The sequence below is a fragment of the Amblyraja radiata genome, chromosome 9 (genome assembly GCF_010909765.2).
Source record: "Amblyraja radiata isolate CabotCenter1 chromosome 9, sAmbRad1.1.pri, whole genome shotgun sequence".
NCBI lineage: Eukaryota > Metazoa > Chordata > Chondrichthyes > Rajiformes > Rajidae > Amblyraja > Amblyraja radiata.
In genome coordinates this window covers 2417860-2432944 of record NC_045964.1, presented here as the reverse complement: position 1 = coordinate 2432944, position 15085 = coordinate 2417860, and positions in this window count along the sequence as shown.

The following is a 15085-nucleotide window of genomic DNA, read 5'->3' as shown; positions in this document are numbered from 1 at the left end:
TGCACCTGGTTGGGTAACTATAGTTGGGTGGAGATTATTCCATGCTTTAATTGTGCGGGGGAAGAACAAATTGCTGTACACATCTGTCTTTGTAGCTGGGATCACAAATTGGATCGAATGCCCTCGTCTGCTCCTAATTGGTTTGGGTTTGGTGTAGGTCTTGTGATCTATGTCGAGCTGACCATTTAACATTTTGTAAAAACAGGTCAAACGGTGAGCTTCACGTCTGTCTTGGAGAGGGTTCCACCCCAGAGAATTCAGAAGTTTGGTGACACTCGCTTCTCTCTCATAGGTGTTAGTAACAAATCGAGCTGCCTGTAATGGAAACAAGCCAAGTCCGTGGTGACCATCGATCATTCGTTTTATCCTACACACTAGGGACAATTTACAGAAGCCATTTAACCTGCAAACCTGCACATCTTTGGAATGTTTGAGGAAACATGAGCACCCGGAGAAAACCCATGCAGGTCACAGGAGGAACGCACAAACAGACAGCTCCTGTAGTCAGGATCGAACCCGGGTCTCTGGCGCTGTGAGGGGCCACTGCGCCACTATGCCGCCCATTTATATCAATAAGAAGGTCAAAAAACACTTTAGTTCAGGTAGTAGTGCCTCACTTGCTAGCTCGATGGAGAAATTCTCCATGTCTGCATTTTCCTTGCCATGAACTCGATCATAAAATAGGAGCAATACTTTCCCTTTGACCAGATGCTCTTTGTCTATTGCCAGATCTTCAGATGAACACGTCTACTGTTATATATCAGCTACTGATATATATCAACACCGACAAGACTAAGGAGTTAGTGGTGGACTTTAGGAGGAGAGGAACACCCCTGTCCCCAGTCTCCATCAATGGTGTGGATGTGCAGTTTACCAGGGAGTACAAGTACCTGGGAATGTAGCTGGACAGTAAACTGGACTGGTCCAGGAACGCTGAGGCTCTGTACAAGAAGGGACAGAGCCAGCTGTACCTTTTGAGAAATCTCCACTCCTTCAATGTCTGCAGTAAGATGCTGCAGATGTTCTACCAATCGTTGGTAGCCAGTGCCATCTTCTTCACTGCCGTGTGCTGGAACAGAAGAGTGAAGGCCACAGATGCCAATAGGACCAACAAACTCATCAGGAAGGCTGGGGGCGGAGTTGGAGTTGGATTCATGGGAGGTGGTCTTGGAGGGGAGGATGCTCCTCAAACTGCGGAGCATCTTGGACAATACAACTCACCCCCTCCATGACACACTGGTCAACCTGAGGAGCACCTTCAGCAACAGACTGGTTCCACCAAGATGCAGCACAAAACGCCACAGGAAATCCTTCTTCCCTGTGGCTATCAAACTGTACAACTCCTCCCCATTCTGTCGTGGGGTAGACTGACTCTCCTCCCCCCCCCAATCTTTGCACATCCCCAATCCTTTCCACTCATCATTTTAATTTCATGTTTCATGTATTTTGTGTTTTACGACTATTGGCAGATCAATTTCCCTCCTGGGATAAATAAAGTTCTATGGTATTGTATCGTATCGCTTCATTTAACTGTGAGCCCAGCTTGAATCTGTTCTCATCCAGCATTGAAACGTGCATCAGGGGGTCAACAGCACATCAGAAACTAGGGGCTGCTGGCCAGTTCTCTTCTTCACTGCCCCAGTGAAGATCAACAAACTCCACAGGAACCATGAGCTGAACCAGGAACCACAGCAGAGTGTACATTTTACTCAGTATATACTTACTGGCAATTTACTGTCCAAGCCGCTCCTGAATTCAATCAGGTATTGTTCAGCGCAAAGCTCCAGTAATCACTCCCTGATGCTTGGTAGAAATGTTCAGCATAACATTTATCAACTGAATTTGTCTTCAAATGCGTTCTACAGATGTGCCGTATAAAGCATTTTATCAGGATGCATCACAGCTTGGTTTGGGGGAACAACTCCATCCGAGACCGCAAGAAATTGCAGTGAATTGTGGATACAGCCCAGACCATCACACAAAGCAACCTCCCATCTATCGACTCCATTTATGCCTCGGCAAGGCCAGCAGCATAATCAAGGACCAGTCTCACCCTCACACTCCCTCTTCACCCCTCTCCCATCAGGCAAGAAGTGCAGAAGTTAAAACGTTACGCCTCCAGATTCAGAGACAGTTTCTTCCCAGCTGGTATCAGGCAACTGAACCATCCTACCACCAACCAGAGAGCGGTCCTGAGCTACAATCTACCTTATTGGAGACACCCAGACTATCTTTAATCGGACTTTACTGGACTTTATGTTGCACTGAACGTTATTCCCTGTATCATAGAAACATAGAATATAGGTGCAGGAGTAGGCCATTCGGCCCTTCGAGCCTGCACCGCCATTCAATATGATCATGGCTGATCATCCAACTCAGTATCCTGTACCTGCCTTCTCTCCATACCCCCTGATCCCTTTAGCCACAAGGGCCACATCTAACTCCCTCTTAAATATAGCCAATGAACTGGCCTCAACTACCTTCTGTGGCAGAGAATTCCAGAGATTCACCACTCTCTGTGTGAAAAATGTTTTTCTCATCTCGGTCCTAAAAGACTTCCCCCTTATCCTTAAACTGCGACCCCTTGTTCTGGACTTCCCCAACATCGGGAACAATCTTCCTGCATCTAGCCTGTCCAACCCCTTAAGAATTTTGTAAGTTTCTATAAGATCCCCCTCAATCTTCTAAATTCACGCGAGTACAAGCCGAGTCTATCCAGTCTTTCTTCATATGAAAGTCCTGACATCCCAGGAATCAGTCTGGTGAACCTTCTCTGTACTCCCTCTATGGTAAGAATGTCTTTCCTCAGATCAGGAGACCAAAACTGTACGCAATACTCCAGGTGTGGTCTCACCAAGACCCTGTACAACTGCAGTAGAACCTCCCTGCTCCTATACTCAAATCCTTTTGCTATGAATGCTAACATACCATTCGCTTTCTTCACTGCCTGCTGCACCCGCATGCCTACTTTCAATGACTGGTGTACCATGACACCCAGGTCTCGTTGCATCTGTACATTATGGACGGCTCAAATGAAATGATGTATAGTCTTTCTAACATGCAACAAAAGCTTTTCACTGTACCAATAAACACGTGACAATAAAGTAAACTAAACTAGTTAATGTAATTGCTGCTATTTAGAAAGTTGCACGATCATTATGAATAAATGTTGACCTATATTAATATGACGCTCCCATGTTTGGGTTCAGTTGTTTTACACTGCCCTGTAAATATTCTGGAAAAGATTATTGTTCTTCCTCCAATATTTTTGTCCACATTTCTTTGCTGCATTATAACTACCATATGCCTGGAACAAGCCCAAATTAACAAATGGAATGAACACAAGCAGCAGAATCTTTTTTTAGAGTACAGCTTTTAATTCGAGTGCTGCATACATTGACAAATCAACCAGATTAATATCCGCCTTTAGTGGAAAACATGTGGACGAGGGAAGACAAAATGCTGCTGCCCCTTCCCTGGCTCCAGAAGAAAATACTTTACTGCTGTTTTCACTAAACCAGGAATTAACCATTTAGCCTCTAAAAACCAGCCCTTGTTCAGTTTGGATGAGTTCAGTTTAGTTTATTGTCACGTGTACTGAGGTACAGCGAAAAGCTTTTGTTGTGTGCTAACCAGTCAGCGGAAAGACAATACATGATTACAATCAGGCCAGTTACAGTGTACAGATACATGATAAGGGAATAACGTTTGGTGCAAGGTAAAGCCAGTAAAGTCCTATCAAAGATAGTCCGAGGGTCACCAATGAGGTAGATAGTAGTTCAGCTCTGCTCTCTCGTAAATCATGAGTGGTTTTGATTAATGTGGCTTTTGCTTGCTTTTGATTCATATCCCTTGAGAGTGCTACCTTCTCAGTACAGAAAATTGCAGGCACAAGGGACTGCTGATGCTGGAATCTGGAACAATAGACAACCAGCTGGTGAAACTCAGCGCATCGAGCACCATCTGTGGGGAGAAATGAACAGTCGGCGTTTTAGGGTTGGGGCCCTTCATCTGGACTGCTTGTTAATTCCTGGTTGGGGACTGATCTGGGAGGTCGGGTAATGGAGCTGGAAGCCACACAGGGGCAAGATGGAGTAGGAAGGGCAGGTGTCTGTGGTAGTGAAGTGTGGAAGAGTATCCGGGGCAAGAGCGGGAGAGCTGAGGAGTTCACAGAGGGAGAGCAGTAAGAGACATCTCGTGTTGGAGAAAGGAGGAAAACCTCTTCAGAGGTGGCATACCTCGTAGAGACAAAAAGGAAACAAGACCAAGAAAGCTCACCAACGCCTCTCTACTTCCTTAGAAGGCTTAGGAAGTTCGGCACGTCCCGACCAACTCTCACCAACCAGTGCCGGATTTAGATGAAGAGCTGTTCCACTTGTGAGGCCCCCAACGACCGGAGAGCCATGGCGGCCAAATCCCCCACAATTCAAAGCGAGGGAGAAAGTGCCCGGCGCCGACCAGTTGCCGTTGCAGTGCGCATGCGCAGGGCGGCCGATGATGTGGTGGTTGTGCGCATGTGCAAGGCGGCCTGCCGTGCCGGCGGATGAGGAGCGAGCGGAGCCCGGCGGCCCGGACACGGATAGCGGGGGGAGATGGAGAGAGAGAGATAGAGAGGGGGGCCCACCCAGAGTTGAACGGTAGGTGTTCTGCCTTGGACGGAGGCCCCCCTAGACCTCGAGGCCCATCAATTTTTTCGGGGGGCCCCCTAGAAAGTGGGGGCCCTAAGCTATAGCTTGTTTAGCTTGTACGTAAATCCGGCACTGTCACCAACTTCTACAGATGCGCTGTAGAAAGCACCTTATCACAGCTTGGTTTGGGAACAGCTCCATCCAAGACCGCAAATAATTGTGACTTTCCACTGACTGGTTAGCACGCAACAAAAGCTTTTCACTGTACCTCGGTACACGTGACAATAGACTATAAACTACAACAAAGTAAACTAAACTAAACTAAACTAAACTAAACTACACTAAACTTGGAGAGTTCAGGTACTGGAATCCAGAACACCAAAACAATATGCTGGAGGAACTCAGCAGATCCAGCATTATTTGAGAGGGGGGGTATTTGGATCCTTCAAATGGACATAAAATATCAAAAATACAGACAAAATTGCTGGAGAAACTCAGCGGGTGCAGCAGCATCTATGGAGCGAAGGAAATAGGCAACGTTTTGGGCCGAAACCCTAAGGGTTTCGGCGTGAAACATTGCCTATTTCCTTCCCTCCATAGATGCTGCCGCACCCGCTGAGTTTCTCCAGCAATTTTGTCTACCTTCGATTCTTCAGCATCTGCAGTTTCTTCTTGAACAAAAATACAGACAATCCGTCTGAAGAAGGGTCGCAAAACATCACTTATCCATGTTCACCAGGGATTCTTACAAGATTCTTACAAATTACAGATTCTTACAGAATACTTACAAAATTCTTAAGGGGTTGGACAGGCTAGATGCAGGAAGATTGTTCCCGATGTTGGGGAAGTCCAGAACAAGCGGTCACAGTTTAAGGATAAAGGGGAAATCTTTTAGGACTGGGATGAGAAAAAAACATTTTTCACACAGAGAGTGGTGAATCTGTGGAATTCTCTGCCACAGAAGGTAGTTGAGGCCAGTTTATTGGCTATATTTAAGAGGGAGTTAGATGTGGCCCTTGTGGCTAAAGGGATCAGGGGGTATGGAGAGAAGGCAGGTACAGGATACTGAGTTGGATGATCAGCCATGATCATATTGAATGGCGGTGCAGGCTTGAAGGGCCGAATGGCCTACTCCTGCACCTAATTTCTATGTTTCTATGTTTCTATACTGCCTGACCCGCTGACTTATTCCAGCACTTGTGTCTTTCCGATAGAAAATTGCAATTGGCCTGATATCCATGACCTCAGAGGCATTACATCTCTTTGTAGATACGTTTTAGCTCTAATTTTTAAATTGTGACCTGGATTCTATCCCAATGTTTGAGACACCGTTAGACAGGTACATGGATCAGACGGGTTTGGAGGGATATGGACCAAATGCAGGCAAGTGGGACTAGTGTAGCTGGGATATTGTTGGCCGATGTGGGCGAGTTGGGCCGTGGGGCCTGTTTCCACACTGTACCACTCTACGACTCTGAAGCCCCTGTCCCACTTAGGAAACCTGAACGGAAACCTCTGGAGACTTTGTGCACCACCCTAGGTTTCCGTGAGGTTCCCGGAGGTTTTTGTCAGTCTCCCTACCTGCTTCCACTACCTGCAACCTCCGGCAACCACCTGCAACCTCCGGGAACCGCACGGAAACCTTGGGTGGGGCGCAAAGTCTCCAGAGGTTTCCGTTCAGGTTTCCTAAGTGGGACAGGGGCTTAAGACTCAAAACAAAACTCTGTTGATGATAAAGATTTATCAAAGGAGAGTTAACAGACTTGTTCAAAATCGTGAAAGGCTTTTTCACAGAGTAAATAAGGAAAACCTTTTTCAACCTGCAACGAGGTAACTAGAAAAACTGATGAATGCAACGTGTTGGATGTGATTTACATGATCTTCACTAGGGCTTTTGACAAGCTGCTGCATGGTAAAAACAAATTGCAGTAGGTCCCCAGGTACTTTCCCCTGCAACCACAAGAGATGTAATACGTGTCCCTACAACTCCATTCTCACCTGCGTACAGATACTGCACAGCCCTTCCAGTTGAGACAGCCTCACTCCATGTTTAACGCCACATCTCAGCACCTCGCCCGTATCTAACAATGATCCACTGAAGATTGACACAAAATGCTGGAGTAACTCTCTAATAAAAATTTATTAAAAAAAATAAAAAAATGCTGGAGTAACTCAACGGGCAGCATCTCTGGAGAGAAGGAATGGGTGACGTTTCGGGTCAAGACCCCCTTCTTCAGACTGAGAGTCGGGGAAGAGGGAACCAAGAGCTATGGAGGAGTAAAGTGTGAAAACGAGAGATCAAAGGGGACAAAGGTCAAGAAAAATATAGAATAGATCATTGTTAGGTTGGGGAAGGTGACAACGAAGTCTACAATGTAACATTTAATCAGGAGGACAGTCAGACTGGTCGGGGAACTAGGGTGGGGTAGGGATGGAGAGAGGGAAAGCAAGGGTTACTTGAAGTGTGAGGTCAATGTTCATACCGCTGGGGTGTAAGCTGCCCGAACAAAATATGAGGTGCTGTTCCTCCACTCTGCGCTGGGCCTCACTCTGACAGTGGAGGAGGCCCAGGACTGAAAGGTCAGTGTGGGAATGGGAGGGGGAGTTAAAGTGTTCAGCAACCGGGAGATCAGGTATGTCTAGGCGGACTGTGCGGAGATGTTCAGCGAAACGTCAGTGAAAATCAGCGATGAATCATGAACTCAATCAGGACTCCTGCAATTTCCTCTCTCACTTCCCACAGTGCCCTTGCATCGCTTCCAACACTATCACTCTGCAACATGTGCCAGATTACATGTGGATTTTCCTTTGACTTTATCTGCTCCAGGCCCCGCTATAAACTCCACGTCTTCTCTTGCTCACCGCTTGACACAATGCAACTCTGCACACCTACCAAACAGTCAAAAATATTTACCAAGCATCACCTGCCCCAGACAAGTAACCACATCCCTGCTCCAGCACTGAGTCACTCTGAAGGTAAATTCCATTCAACTTACGCACAATTTATGTGACATGAACCTATCTCTGGTTTCTTGGTTGCTCTCTATGCTGCTCCACCCCACATTGCTTTGATTGGATTTTTTCTAAGCCAGCAATATGATATACAGACTAAATAAAGGGCGTCAATGCTATAACAACAAGGCTTCAAGAGTAGCGACATAACAGATTAAATATATTAGCCTGCCTTTACTATATACATATTATGCATGCTGCACATTCCGTATGTATCCAGTCCAGATCTTCATCTCTACCCCCACACTATTGATAACAGTACTTTACCGCCTCACAGTCAGACTTGATGCTGACTACAGAGACGACATAGCATGTAATGTTTCCTCCGCTTGTGTAAAGGGACTGTCCCACTGCGGGGACCTAATCTGCGAGTTTAAAAGAGTATGATCCAGCTCGAGGTTTTTCAGGCGAGTGTCCTCGAGCTTGAAGGTCGAAGACAGTCGCTGAAAAGTCACGTCAGTGAGACAGGACCTTTAGGTCGAGGCTTTTTTTTCAGCAAGCTGAAAAATGCCCGCGAGTAAAAAAAGGTCGCCATGGAAAAAAAAGGTAGTGGGATATATCTCCGCTTTCCCTTTTTTTCCACTTCTTTGTTTGTTATGGGTTTTTTTCTTCTTTCTTTCTCGTATCTTTCTTCTTCCTTTTCATTCTTTCCTTTTTACTTTTTTTCCGATTCACTTATCAGTTTATAAAATATTAAAACTGAAGCAGTACGAAAATTGTATAATTGTTATGTCGATTACTTTCCCCTTGTACAATTGCTTCTAATAAAATAAATAAAAATAATAAAAAAACGTAATTAAAAGTTGTCTGGCTTCTTAAAATGTCTCCACTCCTTCTCCCCCCCTTCTCCACCCCTTCTTCCCCCCTTCTCTCCCTTTCTCCCCCCTTCACTCCCCCCCCCTTTCACTCCCCCCCCCCTCCGCGCTCTCTAAAGGATTTACCGTAACTGTGCCAGCCGTCTTTTACCTTCCTGTTCATGGCGGGTGTGAATTTCAGACAGCGCTCCCCCGCTTTCCCTGGCCCCCGCCTTTGCGATGTGTGTGTGTGTATGTGTGAGTGTATGTGTGAGTGTGAGTGTGAGTATGAGTATGAGTATGAGTATGAGTGTGTGTGTGTGTGTGTGTGTGTGTGCGTGCGTGCGTGCGTGCGTGCGTGCGTGCGTGTGTGCGTGAGTGTGTGTGTGTGTGTGCGCGTGCGTGCGTGAGTACGTGTGTGTGTGTGTGTGTGTGTGTGTGTGTGTGTGTGTGTGTGTGTGTGTGTGTGTGTGTGCGTGCGTGTGTGTGTGTGCGGTCGGTCGGTCGGTCGATCCAGCTTGCGGTTTCATCGCTGACGGTCGATCCAGCACGAGGTTTTTCAGGCGAGTGCCCTCGAGCTTGAGGGTCGAAGCCAGTCGCGTTAGTGGGACAGGGCCGTTTACAATAAAGACTATGAGTTGTAACTCCTGTGTATAGACCTCATTACACAACAGGAACAGAAAGCAGTTGCGAGAGATTATTTTCAAATTGCCCCGTGGAAATCCCCAGAACCACAGCTTTTCTGAAATATGTTGATAATCTGGTGTAAAAGGTAACATTTCCAAACATGCAGATAACACAAAACCTGGAGGCATAGACAAGCAGGCAACTGAACCATCCTACCACAACTAGAGAGCAGTTCTGAACTACTATCTACCTCTTTGGAGATCCTCGGACTCTCCTTGATCGGACTTTGCTGGCTTTATCTTGCACTGAACGTTATTTCCTTATCATGTATCTGTGCACTGTAAATGGGTCGATTGTAATCATGTGTAGTCTTCCCGCTGTCTGGATAGCACGCAACAAAATATTTTCACTGTACCTTGGTACACGTGGCAATAAAAAATGCAGAGCAGTACTAGACTTCAAGGAGATATGAAGGGTTGGAGTAACTTGGATCTTGGGTCAAGCAGCATCTCTGGAGAACATGAATGGAGCGAAACAGGGGAGAGGGGCAGGGGACAGGGGTAGGGTGGAGGGAGGGTAGAGGGGTGGAGGGGAGAAGACGGGGGAGAGAGAGGAGGGGAGAGGGGGGAAGGGGGGAGAGAAAGAAGGGGTAGAGAGGGGGGAGTGGGGGAGAGGGGGGAGGGTAGAGGAGTGGGGGGAAGGGGGGGCAAAGGGAGGGGTAGGGAGGTGGAGGGGGAGGGGGGGCTGGAGGGGGGGAGGGGTGGCAGAGGGGCAGCGAGGGGAGGAGGGGAGGGGCAGCGAGGGGAAGGAAGGTGGGAGAGAGGAGGGGAGAGGAGGGGGGAGTGGGAGGAGGGGAAGGGAGGGGAAGGGAGGGCGATGGAGGTGGAGGGGGAGGGAAGAGGGGTGAGGTGGAGGGAGGGCAGAGAGGTGAAGGGGGAGAGGGGGGAGAGAGAGGAAGGGAGAGAGAGGGGGAAGGGGAGAGAGAGGAGGGGTAGAGAGGGAGGGAAGTGGAGGGAGAGAGAGGAGGGGAGAGGGGGGGTAGATGGGATGGAAGGGGGAGAGGGGGGAGGGAGTGAGGGAGGGAGGGAGGGAGGGAGGGAGGGAGAGAGGGAGGGAGGGAGGGAGGGAGGGAGGGAGGGGGAGAAAGAGTAGAGGGGAGGGGGTAGAGAAGGGGGAGAGGAGGAAGGGGAAGAAGAGGAGGGGAGCCGGGCGAGCGAGCGGGCTGCGAAAAGCGGAGAGAGCCCAGGGAGAGAGAGAGCGAGAGCTCTAGTACAGGGCCCGGCTCTAGTACAAAGCTCTCGGCTTCTCTCGGGAAACCCGAGTCGAGGCGCGAGCATAATGATTTGGAAGAGGGAATTAGGAGCAACACTAGCAAGTTTGCGGATGACACAAAGCTGGGTGGCAGTGTGAACTGTGAAGAGGGTGTTAGGAGGTTGCAGGGTGACCTGGACAGGTTGAGTGAGTGGGCAGATGCGTGGCAGATGCAGTATAATATAGATAAATGTGAGGTTATCCACTTTGGTGGCAAAAACAAGGGGGCAGATTATTATCTCAACGGGTTAGTTTAGGTAAGGGGGAGTTGCAGCGAGACCTGGGTGGCCTTGTACAATGAAAGTTGGCGTGCAGGTACAGCAGGCAGTGAAGAAAGCTAATGAAATGTTGGCCTTCATAACAAGAGGATTTCAGTATAGGAATAAAGAGGTTCTTCTGCAGTTGTATAGGGACCTGGTGAGACCACATCTGGAGTATTGCGTACAGTTTTGGTCTCCTAATTTGAGGAAGGACATCCTTGTGATTGAGGCAGTGCAGCGTAGGTTCACGAGATTGATCCCTGGGATGGCGGGACTGTCATATGAGGAAAGATTGAAAACACTAGGCTTGTATTCACTGGAGTTTAGAAGGATGAGGGGGAATCTTATGGATACATATAAAATTATAAAAGGACTCGACAAGCTAGATGCAGGAAAAATGTTCCCAATGTTGGGCGAGTCCAGAACCAGGGGCCACAGTTTTAGAATAAAGGGGAGGCCATTTAAGACTGAGTTGAGAAAAAACCTTTCCACCCAGAGAGTTGTGAATTTGTGGAATTCCCTGCCACAGAGGGCAGTGGAGGCCAAGTCACTGGATGGATTTAAGAGAGAGTTAGATAGAGCTCTAGGGGCTAGTGAAGTCAAGGGATATGGGGAGAAGGCAGGCACGGGTTATTGATAGGGGACGATCAGCCATGATCACAATGAATGGCGGTGCTGGCTCAAAGGGCCGAATGGCCTCCGCCTGCTCCTATTTTCTATGTTTCTATGTTTCTATTTTTCGACTCCGTTTTCAGCTACTTCATTCCAGAGTCCTGGGTGGGGCAGGCGCTGCGGACGAGTTCACGTGGACTGTGAGTCAGGAGGCGACAAAATGACTGAATCAGGGGTGGGGGGGGGTGGGGGGTTAACATAACTCGTCATCGGCTTCAATCCAGAGCCCGGTGGGGGGGGGTGGGGTGGAAGGCGGCTGGGCCTCGGGCGGGGCAGAGCGCTGAGGACGGCAGGCCGGTCGACAGTGAGCATGTGGAGCCATTGAAACATCATCCAGCTCATTAGATTTTGAAAAGATGTCAGATTGGTGAGAAATTTTAGTAAAAAACTTGGGAAATAATAAATCAAATTTTTAGATGAGGGAATTTTTTGAGATCATTTTACCGCATAACCACCGTATCCACTGACGCATAGCCCCCAACTCGCAGACGCATCTAGAGAGAGGGGGAGGGGGGGGGTAGAGAGTGATGGCAGAGAGAAGGGGGAGAAACAGAGAGGGGCAGAGACAGAAGGACAAATATGAGAGAGGGAGAGGGGGAAGGAGAGGAGGAGGAGCGGGAGGGTGGGTGAGGGGGGGAGGGTGGGGGAGGAGGAGAGAGAGAGATGGGAGGAGAGAGAGAGGGGAGGAGAGAGAGGGGCGGGCAGGGCAGGGGAGGCGCGTGGCTTCACGAGCTGCACGGGCATCGAGGAGAAAACCTCGCGATCTGTAGAACAAAGATCCTATAGCGGAGTGGAGCTGTGGGGTCTTTGCTGCAGAACTATCTTGATCTTTCTGCGCCTTTTGAAGAACGGGGGGGTGGGGGGGGGGTAGCGTACCTCGTGGAAAACTGCGCATGTGCGTTGACAGCAGCTGCATTAATCCAGAGCGGCGGGGGGGGGGCGGGGCCACAACAAAAGGCATTGTGAGGTCAGCAGCTGGGCAGCCTTGATATTTTTTTAAATGTCAGTTTGGTGATAAATTTTAACAAATATCTCAGGAAATAATTGACCACATTTATTGGGGATTGGATTTTTGAAATCATAAGGAAAAATTCTACCAGATGATGTAAAAATTTCACTGTTATTGTAACATCAGCAGCTGGGCAGTAGTCAGATGTTTAAAAAAAATTCAGATTGGTCAACAATATTAATTAAAAAGTCGGGAAAATAATGTAATACCAAATGTACAGAGGAGTGGATTTCTAAAATCACAAGGAAAATCTCTACTGAAATATGTACAAATTTCCCTGTTTCGGCGTCTGGTTTTCGAGGAGATACGTTTCAAAGGCAAAATGACACACCCACCCACCCACACACACACACACACACACACACACACACACACACACACAGTTTTAAATTATAAACTAGACCAAGTGCAGACCCGTTGGGTCTGTTCCCGCAACGCGCGGTTGCGAGGGGAGGGGGCGGCCTGACGTCATTGCTGCGTACGACATCAAGACGCTGCGTACGCCCATCTAGACGCTGCATACGCCCTCAATGCACCTGCGGGCCGACAGGCCATTGACGCGCGGGATTTTCGGAGAGTGGGGTGTGGCCACAGGGGGAGATGGCAGCCCTACCGGCAGTCTGTTGTCTTTTCATTCTTTTTGCTATTTATTTATTTTTTTAGTTTGTTCTAAGTTCGTTTTATTGTTCTTTGGTGTGTTTTATGTGGGGGGAGGGGAGTGGGGGAAACTTTTTTCATGTTCTTACCTTCCCGGAGATGTGATCAATTTTCGGATCACATTCTCCGGGTGCTGCGGCCTACAATCGCTGGAGCTGGAAGCCTCCTCGGACTGTCGTGAGCCCCACCCCAGGGCGCGGATTTAACATCGGAGCGGGTCGCTTGCCTGGGATCGCTCCCACCGTGACCACCGCAGACTTTAACATCAAGGGCTCGCAGTCTCGGGTGAGGCCGAGTCGGGTGCTCCAACGCCGCGGAGGGCTCGACCAGCCCCGACGTGAGATACGATCGCCCGGCGCGGGGGAGCTGACATCCCCCCGATGCGGGAGTGGAGCGCCTCGACGCGGAGGGCCTGAACGCCGGCTACGGGAGTCAAGATCGTCCCGTCAACGGGGGCTCGAGGCCCACGACCGAGGAAGAGCTAGGGGAAGGACTTGAACTTTATTTTGCCTTCCACCACTGTGAGGAGTGTGTAGGAGTCACTATGGTGGATGTTCAATGTTAAAATGTGTTTTGATTGTTCCGTTTCCAAGATGGCTGCCGGAAGGGAGAGTGAACGCTGGCGCGATTAGCTGCCGCTGCTCTCTCTCTGAATTGGGTATTGTTGATGTCCTTACTATTTATTTTTTATTTTGTTTCATTCCGCTTACATGTTTTGTAATCTGCTTACTAAATTTTGTAAGGTGTCCTTGAGAGTCCTTGAAAGGCGCCCATAAGTATAATGTATTATTATTATTATTAGAGTGCAAGCCAGCGAGGATGGCGAAAAGCAGCGGGGGGAGCAGGTGATCTTTTGCTTCGGCCAGCAAGCCACCGGGCTGGGGGGGGGGGGGGGGGGATGGAGGAAGTGAAATCGCTAGTGAAATGGGAAAAATGTTGGCGTTTTTGGAGGAGAGCCAGGCGGCAGCAGCCGTTATGGTCAATGGCCAGCAGGAGGCGAAAAAATGAGTGGGGGGGGGGAAGGATTTTATTAAAAATGTGTACAGAAAAATGACGAAATTTGATGAGGAGTGGATGAGCGAATGTAAAAGTGAAATCGCAAGCAAAATGGTAAAAATCCTCCATCGCAGGGGACAGACTTCTGACCGACATACATTACAAACCCACTGACTCACATGGCTATCTGGACTACACGTTCTCCCACCCTGCCCCCTGTAAAGACTCCATCCCCTACTCCCAATTCCTTCGCCTACGCCGCATCTGCTCCCAGGATGAGACATTCCATACCAGGGCATCGGAAATGTCCTCGTTCTTCAGGGAACGGGGATTCCCCTCCGCCACCATAGATGAAGCTCACACCAGGGTCTCATTCATACCCCGTAACACTGCTCTCTCTCCCCATCCCCGCACTCGCAACAAGGGCAGAGTCCTTCTGGTCCTCACCTTTCACCCCACCAGCCGGCAAATACAACACATAATCCTCCGCCAATTCCGCCACCTCCAACGTGACCCCACCACTCGCCACATCTTCCCATCTCCCCCCATGTCTGCCTTCCGCAAAGACCGCTCCCTCCGCAACTCCCTCGTCAATTCTTCCCTTCCCTCCCGCACCACCCCCTCCCCGGGCACTTTCCGTTGCAACCGCAAGAAATGCAACACCTGTACCTTCACCTCCCCCCTCGACTCCATTCAAGGACCCAAGCAGTCGTTCCAGGTGCGACAAAGGTTCACCTGTATCTCCTCCAACCTCATCTGCTGCATCCGCTGCTCTAGATGTCAGCTGATTTACATTGGGGAGACCAAGCGTAGGTTGGGCGATCGTTTCGCCGAACACCTACGCTCAGTCCGCAATAACCTACCTGAACTCCCGGTGGCTCAGCACTTCAACTCCCCCTCCCATTCCCAATCCGACCTCTCTGTCCTGGGTCTCCTCCATTGCCAGAGTGAGCAACAGCGGAAATTGGAGGAACAGCATTGGAGGAACAGCATATTCCGCCTGGGGACCTTGCGTCCGGATGGCATTAACATTGAATTCTCCCAATTTTGCTAGCCCTTGCTGTCTCCTCCCCTTCCTTAACCCTCTAGCTGTCTCCTCCCACCTTCCCATCCGCCCGC